The sequence below is a fragment of the Xenopus laevis genome, chromosome 1L (genome assembly GCF_017654675.1).
Source record: "Xenopus laevis strain J_2021 chromosome 1L, Xenopus_laevis_v10.1, whole genome shotgun sequence".
Lineage (NCBI taxonomy): Eukaryota > Metazoa > Chordata > Amphibia > Anura > Pipidae > Xenopus > Xenopus laevis.
In genome coordinates this window covers 170,043,945-170,067,275 of record NC_054371.1, presented here as the reverse complement: position 1 = coordinate 170,067,275, position 23,331 = coordinate 170,043,945, and the positions used below count along the sequence as shown (strand labels likewise).

Below are 23,331 nucleotides of genomic sequence, written 5' to 3'. Positions count from 1 at the left end.
ATACAGGTAACCCTGTTGCTAAGGGACTTCTCGTTGCCAGCCTGTGCTGTTGAGGATAGGCTGTCCGACCTCCTAGCATAGGTTGGTGTAGCACCGGGTTAAGCATTACCTTGGGTCACGCCCCTTTAATAAATGATCCAAGTGTCCTGCCTCCGGAGGGTGGAGCTTAACCCCCAGCTGTTCCCTGTGTCCCCCAAAGATGACAGAGAAAATGGGTACTGCGCAATGGAGCGGTCACATGGTAATATCACATGACCGTGACGTCCCGGAGGTCCTTTCCGAGGATAGGAACTAGCCGCTTCTGTTTAAAGCAAGCTGCCTGGGTTTGGAACTTCTTTCTAAGGCTGGTGCAGCGGAGTGATATGAATCAGCCCGACGCCTAGCGGAGGTATCCTTTACGTGCTTTCCTGTCAGCCCGTCCCCATAGAGACCGCCCGGATCCATCGCCGTGCAGTTAAGTGACCGATTTTATGTCTGTCCTTCGAGTCCCGTCACCTCCTAGTTGCTAGACCTGGCGGGCGAGAGAGATAAGGTGGCGAGACTAGGTCTTGTGGCTGGGGGAGGGGGCATAATTATTAATAACACACATATGTTTACTTATATGAATACATCCCAGAGAAGACGTAGTGCAGAGAGTAGGCGCACATAGCACAGGGCGCAGTGCAGCGACATTACCGTATATACTGCCAGTGTTCCTCTGGGCGCATGTCACAGAGCCTGTGTATGTTGTGCGGGCATGGCTTAGGTACGGACATTATGCGGCCCTCCGGCTATTGGCTGAAGACAAATTCAAGCAATCTCGCACTGTCCTTAGTTGTCGGTGTTGCTGGGAGTTACTCTGTGTAGTAACAGCTGGAAGGCCGCAGATTGGCTATCTCTGGTCCAAGGGAAGAGCAACAGGAATGTGCAGCCTGATGAGGAAATCCCTTAGTTGGAATCTTGTTCTGTCACAGATTTTAAGAGTCTGTGTGTATTGTCTGCACATCTTTTTCATCTGCCAGACTGGTCTTCGCTATTGGCTGACGTGCCTGCTAGGAATGAAATGTTTAAAGAGAAATCATATTTACAAAACAGGCTTTCTATCTGCAGGTGACGATACAGGAGAAAGAAACATTTCACTCACTTGTATTTAATCTCTCTGTTCATGTTAATTGTTGAGAGGAATCCCCCCCCCCCAAATGTCTAGTAGTATTCCTCTGTGTCTGCAGTGCACTTACACTCACCAGTGACATGAACTTGTATTTGGGGGAATGCCAAGGTGCCTGTGTCTTATGTAATGTAATCATCATGTGGCAGTAGAGGCTAAGCAAGATGGTTGGTCAGTTTAGGTGATTGGCCCAAGTTGGGCATTGCTTCTCTATCTGTGGGCTTCCCAGCAAACAGTTGGACTCACTCATGTTAGAAGAAAATGGACAAAGCAACTGTAAATCTTGTTCATGGTTTTACAAAATAAATTAAAAAAAAAAAACAAAAAAACTACCTAGTACATTATAATATATCTAAAGCACTGCGTAACTTGACAGCGCTATATAAATAAATGATAATGATGATGATGATTATCCTCCCAAAAAAAAAAATATATATAATTTGGATTCACCTAATGCAACTGCAGTCATATGGATAAAAAATGGTAGAGAACAGACCAATCAGATCAGTAATATATTCCATCTGTTTGCATGGTTGCCTAGCTCACAATTTGTCATCCTGCGTTAAAGGGATTCTGTCATGGGGAAAAAAAAAATATATTTTTTTATATTTAATTGTGAAATCTGACATGGGGCTAGACATATTCAGTTTCCCAGCTGCCCCAAGTCATGTGACTTGTGCTCTGATAAGCTTCAGTCACTCTTTACTGCAAGATGGAGTGATATCCACCCTCTCCCCCCCCAGCAGCCCATCAGCAGAACAATGGGGAGGTAACCAGATAGCAGCTCCCTGACACAAGATAACAGATCCCTGGTAGATCTAAGAACAGCACTCAATAGTAAAAGCCAGGTCCCACTGCATCACATTCAGTTACATTGAGTACATTAAGACAACAGCTTGCCAGAAAGCAGTTCCATTCTAAAGTGCTGGCTCTTTCTGAAAGCACATGACCAGGCAAAATGACCTGAGATGGCTGCCTACACACCAATATTACAACTTAAAAAAAAATACACTTGCTGGTTCAGGGATGAAATTTTATATTGTAGAGTGAATTATTTGCAGTGTAAACAGTGTAATTTAGAAATAAAAAATACATAATAAAAATCATGACCGAATCCCTTTAAGGGAAAAGTTGCAACTACGTAGGATCTAATGATTTGAATGACAAGGAACACAAAGTACAAGTGAAATCTTTATTTAAAGTGTGCCTGGCATATTATCCACATGACAGGTGATAGTGTATACACAATATAAAGCTCCATAACATCCCCACAAAGCTACTCTTTAATGAACAGCTGGGTTCATTATCTTTTCTCCGGTGAACAGTACTGCCAATTGGTGCATTAATAGTGCATTCTAATGCCTGTGCCCAGAGCTATACATGTGATTGGTGAACAAAAGAAGTAGGCTGTGCCATTGGTAAGAGGCCAAACTGTTACCCTGAGCTGAATGCAATATTTAATCTGCTGTATGTCCTTTATATTTTTCGAACGCAACATAGGTTCTCATGGTTTGCAGAATAAAGGCCTTATTTTCCCATGTTCTGTCGGTGTACTTTTTTCCTTGGACAATGCCTAATAATGTGTGTAGCTGATTGTATGAAGCCAATTCTTTTCAATTTACTAATGAAACTATTTAATTACAATACAGCAAGTAAGGTGTAACAAAAGCCTTTTATGCTCCTAGGTGTTGGCCAAGTGGTTATAGTGTGTTTTGCTAACAACATGGCTAGGCCACTTTTCCAGGCAATAGTTGCTAGATGTGTGCAGTTTCAAGGACCAAGTGGTTTCCATACAAGTCCCTGGAGGGGCAATTCCCAGCAAATAAATGAATTTCCATTTGCATTAAAATGAACCCTAGGACTCATTGGAGTAATTTGCTTTCTAATTAATTTCTATGGGATTTTTATAGGCGTATTTATCAAAGGGTGAACTTTCACTTTCACCCATTGATAAATACGCCTTTCAAAATCCCATAGAAATGAATTGAGAGCTGCGGAATTTCACTCTAGTGGCGGAACTTCACTCTTTGATAAATTTACCCCATTGTACCCACAGTCCAACTTTTTAAAGTCACCTGCTCTTCAGGGTTATTTTAGCACTGTTTGTGCCAGTGTACATTTCTGCTCTTTGTCATGGATGGGGAAGCATTGGACTTGGGCATTGTTCTGCAAAAAATAAAAGCATGACTAATGCATAGAGTGTCAAAATAAATGCTAAATGGTCATTGATCCAACAGCCCTGTAATCTCTACTACTGGTTCTTATAAAGTCAAATATCATATGCTGTCACAGTGTACAAAGCAAGGGTAGCTTCATCTACTATTTAATGTCTCTAATGAAGGCAACTTCGATAATTCTTTACGATCAAAAAAAGGAGGGCACTCCAGAAAAAAGCAGGTTTATTGCAGTATCCTGCGAACAACAATCGCCTTACCGTAAGTTCGCCAGATACTGCAATAAACCTGCTTTTTTCCGGAGTGCCGTCCTTTTTTTTGATCGTGGAGATTGTGTGGACGCTGTGGACAGAGCACCCGGAGTCTTAATGGAGAGCAGCCAAGGGAGCGTGAGTTTTTGAGCGGTGCCTTTATATTTTTCTATAATTCTTGCTCTTGAAGTTAAATTGTAATAAATGTCCCTTATGCATCCTACTCACAAGGGCCATTTCAGTTGACACTTGGAATTTGTAGGTCAGTTTGTGAACCCATACAATACATTGCAGGTAGAGAATGCATGAGGTAGGCGATTGAGTAGTGAAATAGAGATGCCAGTTCATGTCACAAATCAGGTAGTGTTTGTCCCTGGACACCTCCCAGTGCAACCAAATGTGTGGTTTAGAATTGTTCTTTAAAATAGGATGCTCTTGATCGTAGGGGGCAGATTTACATAGGTTCGAATATTGAGGGTTAATTAAAATCGAATATTGAAATTGAAGGATTTAGCGCTATTCCTACGATCGAATGATCGAAGCAATAATCGTTTGATCGAATGATTAAATCCTTCGAATTGAATGATTCGAAGGATTTTTTAATCCATCGATCGAAGGATATTCCTTCGATCAGAAAATTGTTAGGAAGCCTATGGGGACCTTCCCCATAGGCTAACATTGGCCTCGGTAGGTTTTAGGTGGCGAACTAGGGGTTGAAGTATTTTTTAAAGAGACAGTACTTCGACTATCGAATGGTTGAATAGTCGAACGATTTTTAGTTCGAATCGTTCGATTCAAAGTCGTAGTCGAAGGTCGAAGTAGCCATATTCGACAATTCGAAGTATTTTTTCTTCTATCCATTCACTCGAGCTAAGTAAATGGGCCCCTCAGTGTCACACTCATTTCGTATTGCACATAACCGAGCCATTTAGAGCAGACTTTCCTCTCTGCAGCCACCAAATGATTGCAGGCACTAGTGAGTTTGCTAGTGACCACTGTCAGCGTCTATTCAAAGCACCCAATTATTTATTTTCTAACATAGTCATTATACAGAATGCTGCTCAGCTTGTTGCTAGACATGCTGGCAGTGTGTGATGGGAGATTGCCAAATGGAATGTCTCTGCAAAATGAATCACAAGTGCTTTGCTCATCTCTAGTCACAAACCAGTACAACAGTGGTCACCCACTCTGTGAGTTGCTCTAAACTGTGAGCTGCTCTAAATTGATACATTTAGTTGATTCATATCTTGTCTTAGTCCCTGCTGAGCAGAATCTCTGGTTTTTATTACAGGTAGTTGTTAGAATTGATACAATAGTTGCTAATATTAGAGATGCTGCTGAGAAATGTATCAACTAAATGTTGCAAAATTGTAACAGTTTAGAGTTGGTGCCTGAGTTACTGAGCTGCCAGACTCAAACACCAGAGACACGAACATTTAACTTTAAACTTAAATTTTGGAAAAACAGTTAAAAATAAATAGTGGAAAGTAATTGAAAAAGGTCTTTATTTCTTGGGAAAAACATGAAAACAGCTGAACTGAAAAAAAGTGTTTGGAAGGTGAACAACTCCCTTAAAGAGCCGGATTATACCGAAATGATGTCTCGAAAAAGATGGTTCATTTTGTTTTTGGATAGACTAGGGGCCATAAAGATCAACTGCAGGAAAATTGTGGTCAGGCTTGCATTGGTATAGTAAAGTACTCTAAACCAGAATTTACCTTAGACCGTCATATGAACAATGACTACATTTTGACTATACTTTTATAGTCTCTACTAGACCTGGTGAAATTACAGGTACTGTACTCAACTAGCGTGCTGAATGTAGATGGTGTCTAGACAAAAAAGTTAAGAGATGCATTTGGTACAGGAATCCAGGGAAGACCTAGCATCAGCAATCACAAAGATGTTGCACATCAGACATCTTGCTATTTTGTTCTATATAGGGAATACTGTACTCCCTGATGTAAATTATATTATATGTCACATAAAAGTTCCATGATCATATTAAGGCACAAAGCTATATGCTGAGAGCTTGTATATACAGGTCATGGAACCATGGAACAGAGGGTACCTTAGTTTTTTATAATACACACGTTTCAGTGAGTCGTGTGACATAAATTACATCACATTATCCTGTCAGGAAACACAGTTGCATATAATAGTTTTTAAGTTAAAGGAAACTTAGATATATTTTACAGTGATTCCCATCTTACTTAACTAGACAATAATTGTGAGCCTGCATTGGATGTAGTAAGCAAGCTATGTCTAAGGATCTGCTGAAGTTTCAAAGCAACCCTGATGCTGTCCTGTGTCTTATAGCAGGGATAGGAATGATGTGTCACTGTGCACACAGATGCACAACAAGTAATTTTTATTTATTGTGGGATAGGAGAGGTTGTATCTATTTTTTATATATATATATATATATATATAATTCAATATATGTATAATTGAATATATATATATATATATATATATATATATATATATATATAATATTGAATCTAGTAAAGTTTAATTTTTCACTTTCTTTTGTCTTTCTAAAGCAGCCGGCTATGCAACTGTTCTAAATTGAAAACATTTAGTTGATACATTTCATCTTTAGCCCTGCTGAGCAGAATCCCTGAGTTTCATTAAAGGCAGCTGTTAGAATTGATACAATAGTTGCTCATATTCCACAGATACTGGTGAGCAATGTATCAATTAAATATAGCAAAATTGTAACCGTTTAGTTTCTGCGCCTTGAATTAATGAGCTGCCAGACTGAAACACCAGAGACAGGAACATTCAACTTAAAACTGAGATTTTGGAAAAACTGTAAAAAATGCAAAGCAACTGAAAAAAAGTCTTTATTTCTGGGGAACAATCTGAAAACAATTGAACTGAAAAGGTGTTTGGAAGGTGAACAACCCCTTGAATTCATACACACAAATAACTTGCACCAGGAATACTCTGAACTTTAGTAAATATCTTCAGTAATAACAATGTCATGGTCTTTAGTTAAAGGAGAAACAAACCCATAATTAAGAAATACCCTACCTCCCTACTCTACATAGACCCCCCTCCCTCTTCCCCCCCAGCCTAGCTGCCCCCCCTGGGTAAATGCCCCTAACTCTTTACTTACCCCTCCATGCAGATTCTGTCCAGTGGAGTTCACGGCCACCATCTTCGGCTGATTCGGTACTCTTCGGAATGAAACCGGCGCTTCTGCAATTTTTGTGAGTTTTGGAGCATGCGCAGTTGTTGCGCCAATACATCGGTCTCATTCCGAAGATTACAGAAGAGAAGATGGTGGCCATGAACTCTGCTGGACAGAATCTGCATGGAGGGGTAAGTAAATAGCCAGCTAGGCTGGGGGGGAGGAGGGAGGCGGGGCTATGTAGGTTAGGGGAGGTAAGGTTTTTTTTATTACGGGTTTGTTTCTTCTTTAAGGGGAACAATCACTCTTATAACACTATTCCACAACTACAGTAGATGCCTCAGATTTTTTTTAAAATTAATATCTATTTATAATTTTTCTTATTAGTTATATGTGTGCTTCCTCAACCTATTTGTTTTTTTTATAATTAGAATTTTTATTTATTTTCAGATAACATCTAAGGTCTCAGGATAGAGAAGTAAGAAGAAGGAGAAGAAGTACTGAAATGAGGAAGGTGAGTAGAGAACTGGGAGAGAGGGGGTTATTGGGAGGGGTTGGGAGTTATGATTGTCCATTGTTCAATGAAATATGGTTGGGGGGCTTTGACTGCTGAAGTTTTGTTGCTGATATTAAGCTTGCCATAGACGTAAATAAACGATTGTACGAATCGCGGATTCATACGATTTTCAGGCGGTATGTGGAGAGTCCCGTAATTTTTCGTCCCACGGAGATCGGTCGTTTGGTCGATGGGCCAGCTTAAAAGATTTCTGTTGGCTGCTGATAATATCTCTGCATGTATTGCCGATCGGACGATTTTCAGTGGGAGACTTTCACCAGCTTTGTCGGACATAACTTTCGTATAATTGCTGTCAGGGGCAGAACATCTGTTCTTTTACTACTTTATTTAATCGGAATGGTTAGTGGCAGGTTGGGAGATGGGGAAGTCCGATCGTTCGAGGATTTGAATGATCACATCTTTGCATCTATGGCCAGCTGAAGGCTGAGTATTTTAAAGTTCATTCCTTGTAGGCTCTGTTGGTTCTTTTTCTTTATAGTTGCATTAGGTTATTTGGTGCTTATGTTTCCGTTATTGCCATAGCTGGTAGGTGGATAGATCTTTAGTTATTTGGGTGAGAGTTGTTGCTACATGTTTTTCAAAGGAGAGGTTGGATTCTATGAGGTTAGTTAGGTTATCTCTGTTGGGTATTTCTGTAGATTTCCAATGTCTTGGTATTAGGAGGTGAGCCGAGGTGAGGATATGGAAGGTTAGCTTCCTTATTTCAGGGGCTGTAATCCATGTTCAGTAGTGCCATTGTTGGTGTTTGAAATACTTATGAAAATACTTTCATAACCTCTTGCCAAAATGGGGTTCGCGATTGGCAGCTCCACCAGATATGTAGCATATCTGGTTGCATCTCCAACATTTGTCCGATGTGTTTTGGAACATTTTGCTAAGTGTCAAGGGTGTTTTATACCACCTGTATAGTATCTCCTTTTAGTTGTCTATATGATTAGTAAATTATGTATATTTGGAGGCTGTGTATGCTAGTTGAGACCATTGTGGTAGTGCAAGTTCTATATTGAGATCTTGCTCCCATTTTTGAATGTGCTGCGGTTTTAGATCATCTAGGCCTGGTGACATGGTGACATGGCTTACATGGTATACTTTAGATAAGCCTTTTTTCCTCCCTGCTGCTTGAAAGAAAATTTGCTTGAAAGGTGTCTGGAAATATTTCCTAAATATGGGATTAGAAAGTGCCTGTCCGTGTATGTTTTCAGTCTGTTTCAGTCCGTGTATGTTTTCAGTCTGTTGTGTGAAAACAACTGTGCTATTTTTTTAAGTCCAAGTGTTTCCCAATTGTTTAGGTAGAGGTCAGGAATTATTGTTCCCATTGTTTTAGTGGGTGAGTTTTTTGCTGGGAATACGTGAATATGTTGGTTCCATATTCTAAGGGCTGTTGTTGTAGTATGGTACAGGTTTTCTGTTCTTGTTAGTTGCAGTGGTGATTGGGACCACATTAGTTGCTGTAGTGTTAGTGGGTGTGTTTGTTCCTGTTCTATCTGCAGCCAGTGTTTGTGGCTTGTTGGACGGTTCCATAAAGTTAGTTGTTCTAATATAGAGGCTTTGTAGTAATTTTCTATATTTGGGACTCCAAATCCTCCCTCTTTTAAGCCTTGTTTTTTTGTCCCTCCCCAGATGAATGTGTCTAAGGCTTTCTGCTTCTGTTGGAGGAAAGTTTTAGGTATTGTGATCGGAAGAGTCCTAAATAGGTATAACCGCTTTGGTAGTGACGTCATCCTTTTTTTTTTAAATTTTTTTTTTTAACTTTCTCTTTATTGGTATTTCACATTTTCATTTATAATAAAGCATTGGATTTTTCACATTTTCTTTTACAGTAAAGCCTTCATTTTACATCCTAGAAGCTTATATCTATTCGCTGAATGGTACAGTCAAGAGGTATTTGTCATTACCAAAGACATAATCAGGCAAACAACCAAAAATGATGAGTGAGCCATGCGTGCTCAAGTATCGGCAGCTAACTCAAAATAGAAAAATGTAAACCAACAGAAATAGGGCAAAAACTCTTCCTTGGGCAAGTTCCTTACAAAGGTATAGCTGTGGTATTTGTTCTGAAATATTGGTGGCTATAGCTATGGCTCCCCCCCATAGTTGGCCCTCTCCATCCTGGATCTCGTTCCGTTTGATCATGAATGTCGAAATGAAAAAATGACTGAACAATTGGTCCTGGCCAGGTCTGTTCCAGTAAGAGCCCTATATGGTCTGAGTAGAGTCCCATGCAGACCTAGTGACGTCATCTTGATTGTGGCTGTTCTGCCCATCCAGGCTATATATAGTGGTTTCCATTTTTCTAGCTGCGTTTGTATTTCCCTCAAGATTTTTGGGAAGTTACTGCTGTAGGTTTTTGCCACCGTGTTCCCAATTTCTGTTCCTAGGTAGGTGATTGTTTCTTGTCTCCACTGGAATGGGTGTGCCCTCTTCAATTCTTCCTTCTTATCTTTTGTAACGTTTAGCAGAAGGGCTTGTGTTTTGTTTACGTTCAATTTTGTAATATGTGACTTGACTATAATTTGCTAGTATTCTGCAAATTTGTCTACTATTGCTTTGGGGTTGGTTATTATACCATTGTTTTTGTTAAGTATGTGGTCTATAACTTGGGTCTTCTGTTTATGCCTGAGTATATTTGCTAGTAGTTTTTTTTTAACTTTTATTTACCATTTTGACAGTATGTTGAAAAAGCAAAATAATCATTACACCTGTATCTTCAAGCATTGGAATACACATACTGTGTCTGCAAGGTGTATCAAATGTTAGTTTACCGACTGTAATATTAAGAACAAAAGAAAAAGAAAGTAAGAAAAAGAAAGAAAAGAAGAGAAAGAAATTCAAGTAGTGAAAGAGAAGAAAGAAAAAGGAAAGAATATAGGGAAGGAAGAACGAGGGGGGATACGACTCACGCCGGATAAATATACATATTTACTAAGTGCTGTATTAAAGTTTATATAATCATCATAATTATCATGCTGAAACTATTTATAACATTATTATTTGCTAGTAGTTTTGATGCTTTATTGCCTTTTGTGTAGTGGGTGAATCGTAGACGTTGGAGATGTTTGGTGTTTCTAGGTCTTGCAGTTGTTTTGTTATTTCTCTCTGCTATTTAATTAGCGAGCCAATCACTGCTTTGTGTGCGCTCCATACTGTGGTCGCCGGAACCTCGCCATTTGCATTAAGAGTAAAGTACTCCTGTATAGTTTGGCTACATTGCTGGGTTACTTCTTTGTTGAGTAATAGGGATTCATTTAGTTTCCAGTGGGTAGTGGTCGGGGTAGTTTTATTTAGGTTGCTTATAATGGTTACAGGTGCATGGTCTGTCCATGTTATCAGTCCAATTTTAGCTTGTTCTATTGTTTGAAGGGAGTTTTTGTCTGTGAAGATATAGTCTATTCTGGAGTATTTTGCATGTGTGTGTAAATAGTGTGTCAAGTCTTTTTCTGTTGGGTGATGTGTTCTCCATGAGCCGAAGAGATTATGGCATTTTAAATGGTTCTTTAAGTTTGATGCATGGATGAGGGTTTTCTGTGTTTTTGGTTCCTCTCCTATTTAATGTCCAAAGTGGTATTTTAAAGGGATCCTGTCATCGGAAAACATGTTTTTTTCAAAACACATCAGTTAATAGTGCTACTCCAGCAGAATTTAGCACTGAAATCCATTTCTCAAAAGAGCAAACAGATTTTTTTATATTCAATTTTGAAATCTGACATGGGGCTAGACATTTTGTCAATTTCCCAGCTGCCCCTGGTCATGTGACTTGTGCCTGCACTTTAGGAGTTCTGGCAGGCTAGTGTTTTTCCTTCTCAATGTAACTGAATGTGTCTCAGTGGGACATGGGATTTTACTATTGAGTGTTGTTCTTAGATCTACCAGGCAGCTGTTATCTTGTGTTAGGGAGCTGTTATCTGGTTACCTTCCCATTGTTCTTTTGTTTGGCTGCTGGGTGGAAAAGGGAGGGGGGTGATATCACTCTAACTTGCAGTACAGCAGTAAAGAGTGATTGAAGTTTATCAGAGCACAAGTCGCATGACTTGGGGCAGCTGGGAAATTCACAATATGTCTAACGCCAGATTTCAAAATTGAATATAAAAAAATCCGTTTGCTCTTTTGAGAAATAGATTTCAGTGCAGACTTCTGCTGGAGCAGCACTATTAACTGATTCATTTTGAAAAATGTTTTTTCCCATGACAGTATCCCTTTAAAGTCACCTCCTATTATCACTCTGTCTTGCTTTATTAGTCCAGTGCTCTGAAGAAGGTGCGATAAAAGGAGGATTGTTTTTCTGTTGGAGCATATACTGATGCTGTAATGTAGAAAATGAACAGCACCATCGATTTGGATGTGGTTTAAAAAGCCTTTATTTGTGCTCTTGTGGGCATCCCCCGCGACGTTTCAGGCCATGTGGCCTTTTATCAAGCTTACTGACCAGTATTTCCATACAACCATTTATACCCTTTAACTCCATCTAGTGGTCAATAAAGTGCATCAGTTATTTTTAAACAAAAAACAAAACAAGCAATTACAATAATTCATAATATAGTGAAAATTACCAATTACATCAATCGAGTGACACCAATAAATAGAAGCTTGATACGATAAAAAATGTCATAGTGTATCTGTAAAAGAATAAAGACATAGATCATAATTAAAACCCATAATCAATTAAATATAGAATAAAAGAGCCATTCAAGATCACCTAAAAATGGGACTTAAATCATATTCTTTATTCAATCCCCATGGCTCTAAAGTTTCCAATTTCCTAATCCAGAATGCTTCTCGATACAATAGATCCTTGTGTCTATTACCTCCTCGTTGTTTTATATCTACTGTCTCCAACATTTGGAATTTCAATTGGTTTACTCTATGAGAATGCTCAATAAAATGGCCTGCTACTGCCTGATCTCTTTTTCCAGTATTAATAGCGGACTTATGTTCCCTCATGCGTTCACGAACTGTTCTTTTTGTTTGACCCACATATGCAAGCCCGCAGGGGCATTTGATTATATATATATAGCATATGTTGAACTACAGGAATAACGATCTTTGATCTTTATAGGGTATCCTTTCCTAGGATGAAAAACCACATCTCCCTGTTGAACATTGGAGCAACAGTTGCATTTATAGCAGGGAAAAGTCCCTGCTTTACTGTTCCTGCTCACACTCCTTTGTCTCATATCGGTGTGAACCAGCATAGAGCCTAACGATCTACCCTTTTTGTAGGCTATTATAGGTGGTCTAGTGAACGCATTAATTTGGGGTAAATTGTTTTTTATAAGCGGCCAATGATGCCGTAAAATATTGGCAATTTGTTTACTCAAGGTATTATATTGAGTAACGAAAGTAACATTGTTCTCTCTGTTTTTTGGTTTACCTTTTAACATTTCCTTTCTACTTTAATTTTTAATTTCATTCAATTGCGTCCTAAGGAGGTTATCTGGATATTCTCTTTCACGAAATTTATTGCACATTTCATCCAACCTTTTATCCACTATATCTTCAGATGCGACTATACGTTTAACTCTGCTTAATTGTGATTTCGGCAGAGCTTTCTTTAGCTGTGGTGGATGGAAGGATTTATAATGTAGCAGCAAATTGCGGTCTGTCGATTTTGTATATAAATCAGTTAATAAACCCCCCTCTGCTTTGTATACCTTGGTATCCAGAAATGGAATTTCATCCAAATGTGAGTTTAGGGTAAACCTTATACAGGGTAAGGCATTATTGATTTCCTGAACGAATAATTCAAGGGTCCAAGGTGGCCCCGCCCATAACGCAAACACGTCATCGATATAACGCATCCATTTCTTGCAATATATTTTAAATAATTCATGTACATAGACAAATTTTGTCTCAAATTGATTCATGAATATGTTTGCGTAGGCGGGGGCCACATTAGACCCCATTGCCGTACCACGTATTTGCATGTAGAATTCTTCGTCAAATTGGAAGTAATTGTTATGAAGGAGGAGTTCCAAACACTGGATCACAAATTTTTTTTGAGATCCATCAAGACTTTCGTCCTTTAGTAACTCCAATGAGACTGCCTCGACACCCCCATCATGTGGGATGGAGGTGTAGAGGCTCTCTACATCTAGAGTCACCAACCATACCCCTTCCATATCTTTAGAAAAAACAGATATTTTGTTTAAAAAATCACTAGTGTCTCTCACATATGATACATGCGCTTCCACATATGGTCTGATGATCTTATCAACAAAAATAGCAATAGGTGATAGAACAGAATCCACACAGGACACTATAGGTCTCCCGGGGGGACTTTCAAGATTTTTGTGAATTTTGGGAAGTATATAAAATAAAGGTGTTAGAGGAAACTGTTGCTGTAAGAAAACTGCCAATTTTCCATCTATTATCTTTAATTGTGTGGCTTCATCCACCAAATTTTTAATTTTCGTTTGAATTTCAATCAACGGATTGTTTCTTAATTTGTGATATGTAGTATTATCATCTACTTGGCGTTTTATTTCAGCAACATAATCATCTCTATTCATAACAACCAGTGCGCCCCCTTTATCTGCAGACTTGATGATAATCTCTGTATTATCCATTAAATCCAACAGTGACTGATATTCTGATTTACTTAAATTATTCGGAAGTACATGTGTATCACCTCTACGATATTTATCTTCTAACATCTTAATTTCCCTGGTTACATGTTTAATATACGCTTCCACAAAGACATTATCACATTTGGGCATATATGTACTAAGGGGTTTAAGATCTAATTGATCACCACAGAAGGTATTTATAGAGTGAACTACACCTCCCACCTCTTGTTTGTTGTCAAATTGGGCCTTCAATCTTAATGTCCTGAAAAGTCTAAACAGTTCTAGATCTAGTTTAAAGAAATCGGGTTTGTTCACCAAGCTGAAAGAAAGTCCCTTATGCAATACCTGCAGTTCAACATCGGTAAGCGTTCTGCTGGAGATATTCACCACCGCATCCGTCGGCGTTTGTATTGTCGGTGCTGCTTGTTTCTTGCGGTGCTTGCGGCCCCCTCGTTTGCGTCTTCTGGGTCTGCCGTGAGTGAACTTTGTGATCCACCTAAAAAAGGCAGGGAAGTATCTTGCGAGTCGGAGGTTTCAGTCGATGCACGGACTCTTCGCGTCTCCCTGGGTTTATTACGGAATCCTCGTGGGTCCCTCCCTTGGAAGCCTCCTCGGTCATTGCGGTTAGTTTCCCATCGGTACACTGCACCCTCCTCGTAATCAGCCGCATCGCGTTGAAACTTTGTGCGTTTGCGCGCCTGCAGCTCCATGCGGAAACTTTGTAGATGGTCCGCCAGCTTTCTCTTTCCCTCTGTAAACACCTGAGGGCTCGCCTGGTTCCGCAACTTTGTTTCCATTTCGTTTCCGCTCTGTGATACTTTTGGTAACTCTTTATGTATCTCTTCTATAATTGCCACCATAAGATCAATCGAGCATTTATTCAGGATAGCTTCCCATTTATTACAAAATTGCTCATTATTGGAAAACATTGTAGGTCTTAAATGTGAACGCAGGCCTCGTGGAATTCGTTTGCACTTAACATATTCTCCCAATGTTTGTGCATGTAACTCATATGCAATGAATTTACGTTTGGTTTTCTCCAATTCTTTGAAGTCAATCGTTATATCCGGCTGATTCAGGAAATTATCGGTTTGTCCAATCATGCCAGTAATTCGGGTGATGTCCTCATCAGTATATGCAAAAGTCATTTTGAATCTCTTTTAAGTGTGCAAGACTTACGTGGAACAGTAATTGGAGAACAAATTTAGTCAGCACACCGATTCTTAGTATCTTGCCTTGATGGTGCACGTTCTGCAACGACCACTTTCCATTGACAGACCATGTAATGTAGAAAATGAACAGCACCATCGATTTGGATGTGGTTTAAAAAGCCTTTATTTGTGCTCTTGTGGGCATCCCCCGCGACGTTTCAGGCCATGTGGCCTTTTATCAAGCTTACTGACCAGTATTTCCATACAACCATTTATACCCCATAAAGAATATGATTTAAGTCCCATTTTTAGGTGATCTTGAATGGCTCTTTTATTCTATATTTAATTGATTATGGGTTTTAATTATGATCTATGTCTTTATTCTTTTACAGATACACTATGACATTTTTTATCGTATCAAGCTTCTATTTATTGGTGTCACTCGATTGATGTAATTGGTAATTTTCACTATATTATGAATTATTGTAATTGCTTGTTTTGTTTTTTGTTTAAAAATAACTGATGCACTTTATTGACCACTAGATGGAGTTAAAGGGTATAAATGGTTGTATGGAAATACTGGTCAGTAAGCTTGATAAAAGGCCACATGGCCTGAAACGTCGCGGGGGATGCCCACAAGAGCACAAATAAAGGCTTTTTAAACCACATCCAAATCGATGGTGCTGTTCATTTTCTACATTACATGGTCTGTCAATGGAAAGTGGTCGTTGCAGAACGTGCACCATCAAGGCAAGATACTAAGAATCGGTGTGCTGACTAAATTTGTTCTCCTGCATATACTGATGCTGTCATATAAATTTGGTCTTGCATCTCTATTATGGCGATGATATATCTGCCTTGTGGGTCAGCTTGATTAGTTGTTGAGTGAAACCTAATCGCTACTCCATTTTTCTTTATGGGACTGCTCGTCAGGTCGGACTGGCCCAGCAGGACACTGGGAAAAAACCCGGTGGGGCCAGACCCCCTCTCCTGATAATTCTATTTTGGGGAAAAAAGTTTTCGGCGATGCGCAATGTCTTCTGCGCATGCGCGGTGAGCAACACCGTTCATGCATTCACATGGTAGCGCAGAGGTCATGGTGTTGCAGTAGGGGGCCATGGGGCCGGAGGGGTGGGCCCCTGGCCCCCCAGTCCGACCCTGCTGCTCGTGTATAATTGTAATGGGTACTCTTTACAGTCAAGTCTAGTGGGCTGCCCTGTGTTTCCTTTAGGCACAATATGGTTATTTTCGCTAGTTTGGCCCACATTATTAGTTGTGATCTTTTATTGGGACTGTTTAGCCCGTTTACGTTTGAAGTTGTTATTGAGACTGCCATTTTGTTATGGTGTGGGTATGATGTTTTTGTATGGTACTCATTCTTTGTAGTTTGATGCAGGTTGTCCTCTGTAGTGGAGTGTGGTTAGTATTCACAGTTTTCTTGGTTTCTTCTTTGTGTGGTCTCAGCGCAGCCCAAGTTGTAGTAGCAGTCAGAGGCTGGTTGGAAGTGTGTGTGTGTGGGGGGGAAGTGTGAAAAAGGTGTGAAAAGTAAGGAAGAAAAACAAAGTTAAAGATATCAGTATCATAACGTTTACAAATTTAGGGTCTGGCCACACAAGCAGATTCAGGGAGATAAGTCGCCCCAGCGACTCTTCTTCGGGGTGACAATCTCCCCGAACTGCCTTCCCTGTGCCCTCCGCTGGCTTAATTAAAAATGTCTGCGGCAGTGCACACACGGCGTTTCGTTTTCTGAAGGCGCCCGAAGTTGCCTCACGAGGAAACTTCGGGCGACTTCGGAAAAGAAGCTCTGCATGTGCAATTGCCACAGGCGATTTCCATTTTAGCTGGGGGAAGGCAGTTCGGTGACCCTTAAACTTATTTACAGCAATACTATTTATAGCATCATGTGGGGTGGCTTCGTGTTATGTATGTTTGCTTTTATCCTTTTTTTCAGTTATATTTGTTGTAATCGTATTGTGAAGCCATGGTCGTGGGTAGGTATTAAAAAAAAAGCAACTTTCAGGGGGTTAAAGTTCATTTGAAGTTAATATTGTCAGGTTTGGATTCTTGTTTGACATTGTCTATTGACATACGACTATTGTAACAGTTCAGGTGTTGTCGTTGGGTCCCGTTTCTGCATTGTCATGTGCAGCATTTCTGCTTGTCCTGCGATATGTGGATTTTCTCATTTGCTCTTGTGGAAGTCTGGGCATTTTGGTAGATTTTTTTGTGTGATATGTTGTCATTTTTTTAACCCTTGTAGAATGTCACATTTTTGGTTACGCGAAATGCCAGCCGTTTTTAAGCATTTTGTTCTTGTTCAGTTTAACCAGGTTTTTTTTGTAGGAAAACCTCCATGAAACTAGGAAAATTATATATTGTTTTTTGTTGTTGCAAATTGGGCTTTGAAATGCAAGTGGAATTTTGCAACTTTTCTGGAGAATGAATGTGTATTTTGGGTAAAATATGTAAAACTAAAATAAAGTTATTAAAAAATTGTCTATATTGAGGTTTTTTTTCATAAAAAAGTACATTTTACATTAAAATTTTGCATTTTGTGTTTGTAAAAACCCTGATCCTGCCAAGTCCAGGTTATAAATGATAAAACCACAGATAATTTGAAAGACAAACTTCCCCTGAATAAAATGATACCCAATAAGTATGAATACACATAGAGACGCAGCCACCAAGCACCCCAAAACAGGAGCAATGCATAAGGACAAATGCACTTGAAAATCTGGGGGCTGCGCTCTATGTGTACTACTTACACTTTTTCGGTCTAAACAACCCCAAACTGTGAAATAACTCCCACATACCATGTATTTACAAAAAGTACACTTCTTCAGCTATTCAAAGATTCCATTCTCACTTTTCTACACTGAGAATTGTGGACACAGTCATTCGTAGAAGTCAGCAATTTGGTCTGAAATAAAGGAGAAAAAGTGATCCAACGTTAGATTTTTCCCTAAGTTTCCATAGCAACTAACAAAAACCTGCTCAATAACAATCTGCATGCTCCCCTGAATAAAACAATACCCCATATGTATGGATACACGTAGAGATGCAGCCACCAAACACCCCAAAACAGGGACAATGCGTAATATTCGAGCTCTGAATAGAAGTGCATGTATCCATATTTCATCCTAAACCGTCCATTACAATGAAATAACCCCCACAAACTATAGATTTCTTGAAAATAAACACCTTCAACTATTCAGAGATGCCATTCATGCTTTACTACGTGGCCACATTCCTTTGCAGAACTCTGTGCTTTGGTCTGAAATAAAGAAAAAGACAATATACAAAGTTAGATTTATCCCCAAGAATTCTCCCGGATAATTTTGTTCTACTCTATGTGGGTGTTTTTGAGTTTCATCTGTCCTGTGGTGTTACAATGCCAATTTGTTTACTTCTTCATACATTATTTCACCAATGACAAAATCTGTACCACATTTACAAATATATTTACAAACAGAATCCATAGTAAATTTGGCCCATAAAGTATGCAGGTGTCCAAAGAAGTTTAGGAATTTAGGTGGCAACAATAAGGATTGGATAATTAACAGCTGAGATAAAATCATGTACACCAGAAGTTTGTAAAAAAGCTGGTGCCCCACTGGTGACAGGCATGGCACGTGATCAAAGTGCTATTCCTATTCAGAGAGCCACTGTAACTTTTCAGGAAAAAAATGCTGAATGCCTACACTAAGAACAAATCTAAATGGAAGACCATAGTGTTTTGGTCACCCTGTGCTCAAATACCTTTACTACTCAAGAAAACTGAAGACATACTACCCACAAATCCAGAGATGCCTAAATCTGCAAAAACAAATGAAAATGTTGCCCAGAAATACAGACACACCTATAGATAACTATGCTGATAGATGAGCTTTTGAGGTGCCAGTAAAACAAAAAAGACTTGTGGCATCAGCATTAGAGATGCACATCATCCCATGTATTCATCACGCACCACAAGTTCTATTGTGCGCCCTCTCGGCCAACCAGCACCTCAGTTCGCTATACCACCAGCGTAAAACAAGTGCAATCCATAACACTACAACTGGCCTAAAACACCATAGCTCAACACAAAGCTGAATGCCTAGACTAATGAAAATGTTGCCCAGAAATACAGACACAACTATAGATAACTGTGCTGATAGATGTTGAGGTGCCAGTAAAATAAAAAGACTTGTAGCATCAGAATTAAAGATGCACATCATCCCACATATTCATCACGCACCACAAGTTCTATTGTGCTCCCTCTTGGCCAACCAGCACCTCAGTTCACTATACCTCCACCGCAATACAAGTGCTATCTATAGCACTACAACTGGCTTAAAGCACCATAGCTCAACACAAAAGCTGAATGCCTAGACTAAGAACAAACCTACGTACAATTGTTTTTACTGCTACATTGCACAAAAAAATTGCTCACCCTGTGCCAAATCCTCCTACACCATAAATCAGAGATCACTACTATACAAAAAAAAACTTCCAACTTTTGGTGTGTCAAACTTTTTTTTTATTTTTTTTATTACCAAAATCTATAACTTGATTATAAGCGAAGTAAGGACCTGCCAAAATGTTAGATCTCAATGGGGGGGGGGGGGGACTTGAATCTAAAAAAACACTGCACAAAAAAAGCATTACTTTGCCAGCACACCTGACCAGTTACTGCTTGCAAGTGCATAAAACCTAGAGCGTGAAATGTTAGATCTCAATGGGGGACTTGAATCTGAAAAACCACTGCACAATCACAACTTCAAAAAACACAAAATAAAAAGCATCACTTTGCCAGTATACCAAACCAGTTACTGCTAGCGTGTATAATAACCTAGAGCATGCCAAGTTTACTATACAGATTTACTAAATCCTTTTACCACTAACAAACCCAAAGAGCCCTAACCTACCAACACAACACAGAAATCCTCTCGTAGTGTACCACAGTATGGTACACCTCAAAACAGGGTTGGAAACACAAAGCAGGCTTGCTATGACACTTGGGACAAAAATACCGTACATCTTTCCTAAAACCCCTGGAACGGCAAACCTTACAAGCTCGTTGGGCATATTTTTTATTAGGAGTTGGTGGCAATGAAATTCTTACCCACCATTCGGGCAACATTGTCATTGTCAGGCACATCTGGAACCTCCTCAACAGTGGAGTTATGAGCTCCAAGACAATTCTACCACTGGCAATCAAATCAAGGGGACAACCGGGAGGGGGGTCCACATTAGAGTCCTTTCCCTCATAGAGCGTGAAAAAACTAGTATAGCCTGTGCGGCTTTTGCAGAGTTTGTAAAATATTATTCCATAGCGAGCCAGCTTATTAGGGATGTATTGGCGAAAACTTAGCCGCCCTTTGAAGAGCAAAAGGGACGTATCCACACAGATATTTTGGGAGAAATCTCTCTGAAAGGCAGCAGGAGGGCTCCAGCATTGACAAGTGCTCAGCAGCAGTGAAAGAGGCGGTGTTTGGGGGGTGTGATTTATTGGGGGAGGAGTGGAGGCGTCATCAGTATCTGCCACGTGTCTCCACTGCCCCCATTGCATGCTGGGAACCGATCTCTCACCGGATCGGTGCCTAGGGGGATCTGCAGCCGTTAGAAGCGATGCACCGCTTTTTAAGGCGCATCACTGTCTGCAGGGAGGAAAATGCTGCAGGTCGTAGAATCTACGATCTGTGGCATTTCAAGAGACTTTGCTGGAAAGATATCCTGCATCATGCTGTTTAGGTATTGGTATAGTTCCTCCATTTTCACTAGCTCTGGTATTCCTCTCAACCTGATATTATTCCTTCTATTTCTGTCCTCTATATCCACCATTTTATTATAAGTTGGTGTATTTCATGTTCTAGTGCAGTATTTGAGTCTATTAGTTCCGCTATTTTGTTTTCTAGGTGATCAGTGCGGCCTCCTATCTGTTTAACTTCTCTATGAAGTTCTGCTCCTCTGATGTCTGCCTGGAGATCAGACCTTAACGTGGTAAGTAGATCTTTGAGTATAGGCAGAGTTATGGCATGTGGGGATCGTGCATCTAAATGTATTCGCACTGCTGTACCTGCCTCTTCCCATGTGCGCGTTGGGCTGCTATTCCCGGACTCAGCGCCATCTCGGAGGGAGAGAAGCGCGCCCATCCCCCCCCCAACCTGATATTTTTTTAGTGGAAACATATAAATCAGCTACAGTACTTGCCCATATTTCAAATGAGGGATGGGCAAGCCTCATTTTGCCCAATACTTACAAACCCCCAGGTTTTTTCCTGGTGTCCCTCCGGCCCCGTCCGACCCTGATTGCTAATTATTTCAGTAGTCAGCTCTCCTTCAGCCAAAACTTCAATTCCAACCATGCCTTGTGTGTTCTGTGGTTATCATACACGCAAAGAATAAGAGGCTAGAGGTGAGTTAATTCCTGATAAGTTGTTTCTGTAATGGCAAAATGATAGAGAAAGGACAGACAGAAATGACTTTGAGTTGCATTTTTATTTACAAATTCTAACTGAATTTTTAAATAAATATATATTGCTTCATTGTGCAAAATCTCCCCCTTCCCCCTTTTATTACACAATTTTTAAATTGTGTAATAAAATGAAATGAATGATTTATTACAAAAAGAACATGTTGAGCAATTCTTCATAGGTAAAGATGTAACAATCATTTAGATTTATGTTTATGGTAATGATAACAGTAAGTAAAGAAAAACAAAAAAGAAGAATGATTTTGTTTTAGCTGGAAGGTGAGGGTATTTGAAATGTAATTTTCTCCAATTTAAATAGAAATATAAATGTATTAACCATGGGCTCCATTTTTTTGTGTAATGTACTAGATTTAATATCCATCACTGTTTTTCCTGTACAGTCTTGAGTTTACTGTTCCTTACCATAACAAAATTAATTCTCACAAGTATGGAACACATGGTCTAGTGAAGGAGCCCAGAAGATGCGTGAAATTAATAAATAGGAATGCTCTGGACCAACATTTATTTCAGGATTCAATCCAAGATTTTTTTTTTAAATTTTAATATGCAAGTTTGACTTTGATGTTGGCTTGGCCAAATCCTTTGTGAACAAGTCAGTATTCAGGCGAGTCCAAATATTATGGATTCAGTGCGTTACCTATAATAAAATAGATCAATGTGAAGTCAATGCATACCTATAATAAAATGGATCAATGTAAAGTATATAATATAATGTTGCAGTTTATGAGTTCTCCCCATGCCTGTGTATGTTTCCTCCCACACTCCAAAAAAGCAGGTTAATTAACTTCTAATTGAAAATTGACCTGTGTGTTAAAGGGATACTGTCATGGGAAAACATGTTTTTTCCAAAACACGTTAATAGTGCTGCTCCAGCAGAATTCTGCACTGAAATCCATTTTTTAAAAGAGCAAACAGATTTATTTTTATTCAATTTTGAAATCTGACATGGGGCTAGACATGTCCGTTTCCCAGCTGCCCCAGTCATGTTTTCCCATGACAGTATCCCTTTAATGTGACAGGGATTAATGTGAATGATGTATAATCTCTGTAAAGCATTGTGTCAGTGCTATAGAAATAACAGATAATAATGCTTGCTCAAAGGGTCAGTTTTAACTGTTAGTGTTTATTGAAAACCCACTAGTGAGCAGGGCAGAAAAATGAAACTGAACATTGACTTACATCTACCATTTATAACCACCTGTACCGCAATCTACAAAATATTTCAGTTTTTTTTTTATCACATCCCATTCAAAGAAAGGAAGTGGATGAAAACGACAAAGGATACAGCCTTTCTCATGATGTGCAATCCTGGGGTCGCCACCACCACCCTAACTTGCATAGGTAGTATAGCTAAACGCTGCACTACCTGAGCTTTGGATTAAATAGGTTTTTTACTTATATTTTATTTGCAGTTGATAGTAATTTAATCTAAATTTTCCATTTAGAAACTAAACCAGCATTGTCATTCAATATTAAAAACAAGTTCCCTCCTGCTATACACAACTGCACTGGTATACAAGCAATGTCCATATTGCTGGGTATTAGAAGGGGATCACTGTAGTTCTGCAGTCCTATGACAAACTGGCCTTTGTTCTGATTGAAGCAGAGCAGCTAATACTTAAAAATTTATCAAGTCCTGCAAAATAAAAATAAAAGTAATCTAATAGTAAAAGTAAACTAATCTAAGAGAGATCCCAAATCCCAGCTTTTTACAAGTTAGAATTTTTGTAAAGAAAAAAACAGTAACATTTTGGAATCTCTTTATTTGTATGATTTGTATTCAAGGTTATACATTTTTACTTTTACATTCACACTGTATGTCCTGATGAAAGTGTTGTCAAGTTGACAATATTAT

General features: G+C 39.3%; 1 protein-coding gene across 5 annotated transcripts in view; it reads left to right on the top strand.

The window, feature by feature from the left end:
• Nucleotides 1–226: 226 nt before the first annotated feature.
• The window catches only part of ep400.L (E1A binding protein p400 L homeolog), a 107,699-nt gene continuing 84,594 nt past the window's right edge, over nt 227–23,331 (top strand). For 3 of the 5 annotated variants that reach the window (XM_041567165.1, XM_041567166.1, XM_041567163.1), the window contains exons 1-3: nt 228–453; nt 7,162–7,225; nt 20,900–20,984. The gene's annotated coding sequence lies outside the window, so the exon portion shown is untranslated. Of the gene's footprint in view, nt 454–7,161; nt 7,226–20,899; nt 20,985–23,331 lie in introns of all 5 variants that reach the window. The other 2 variants (XM_041567169.1, XM_018262333.2) reach the window with 2 other exon arrangements.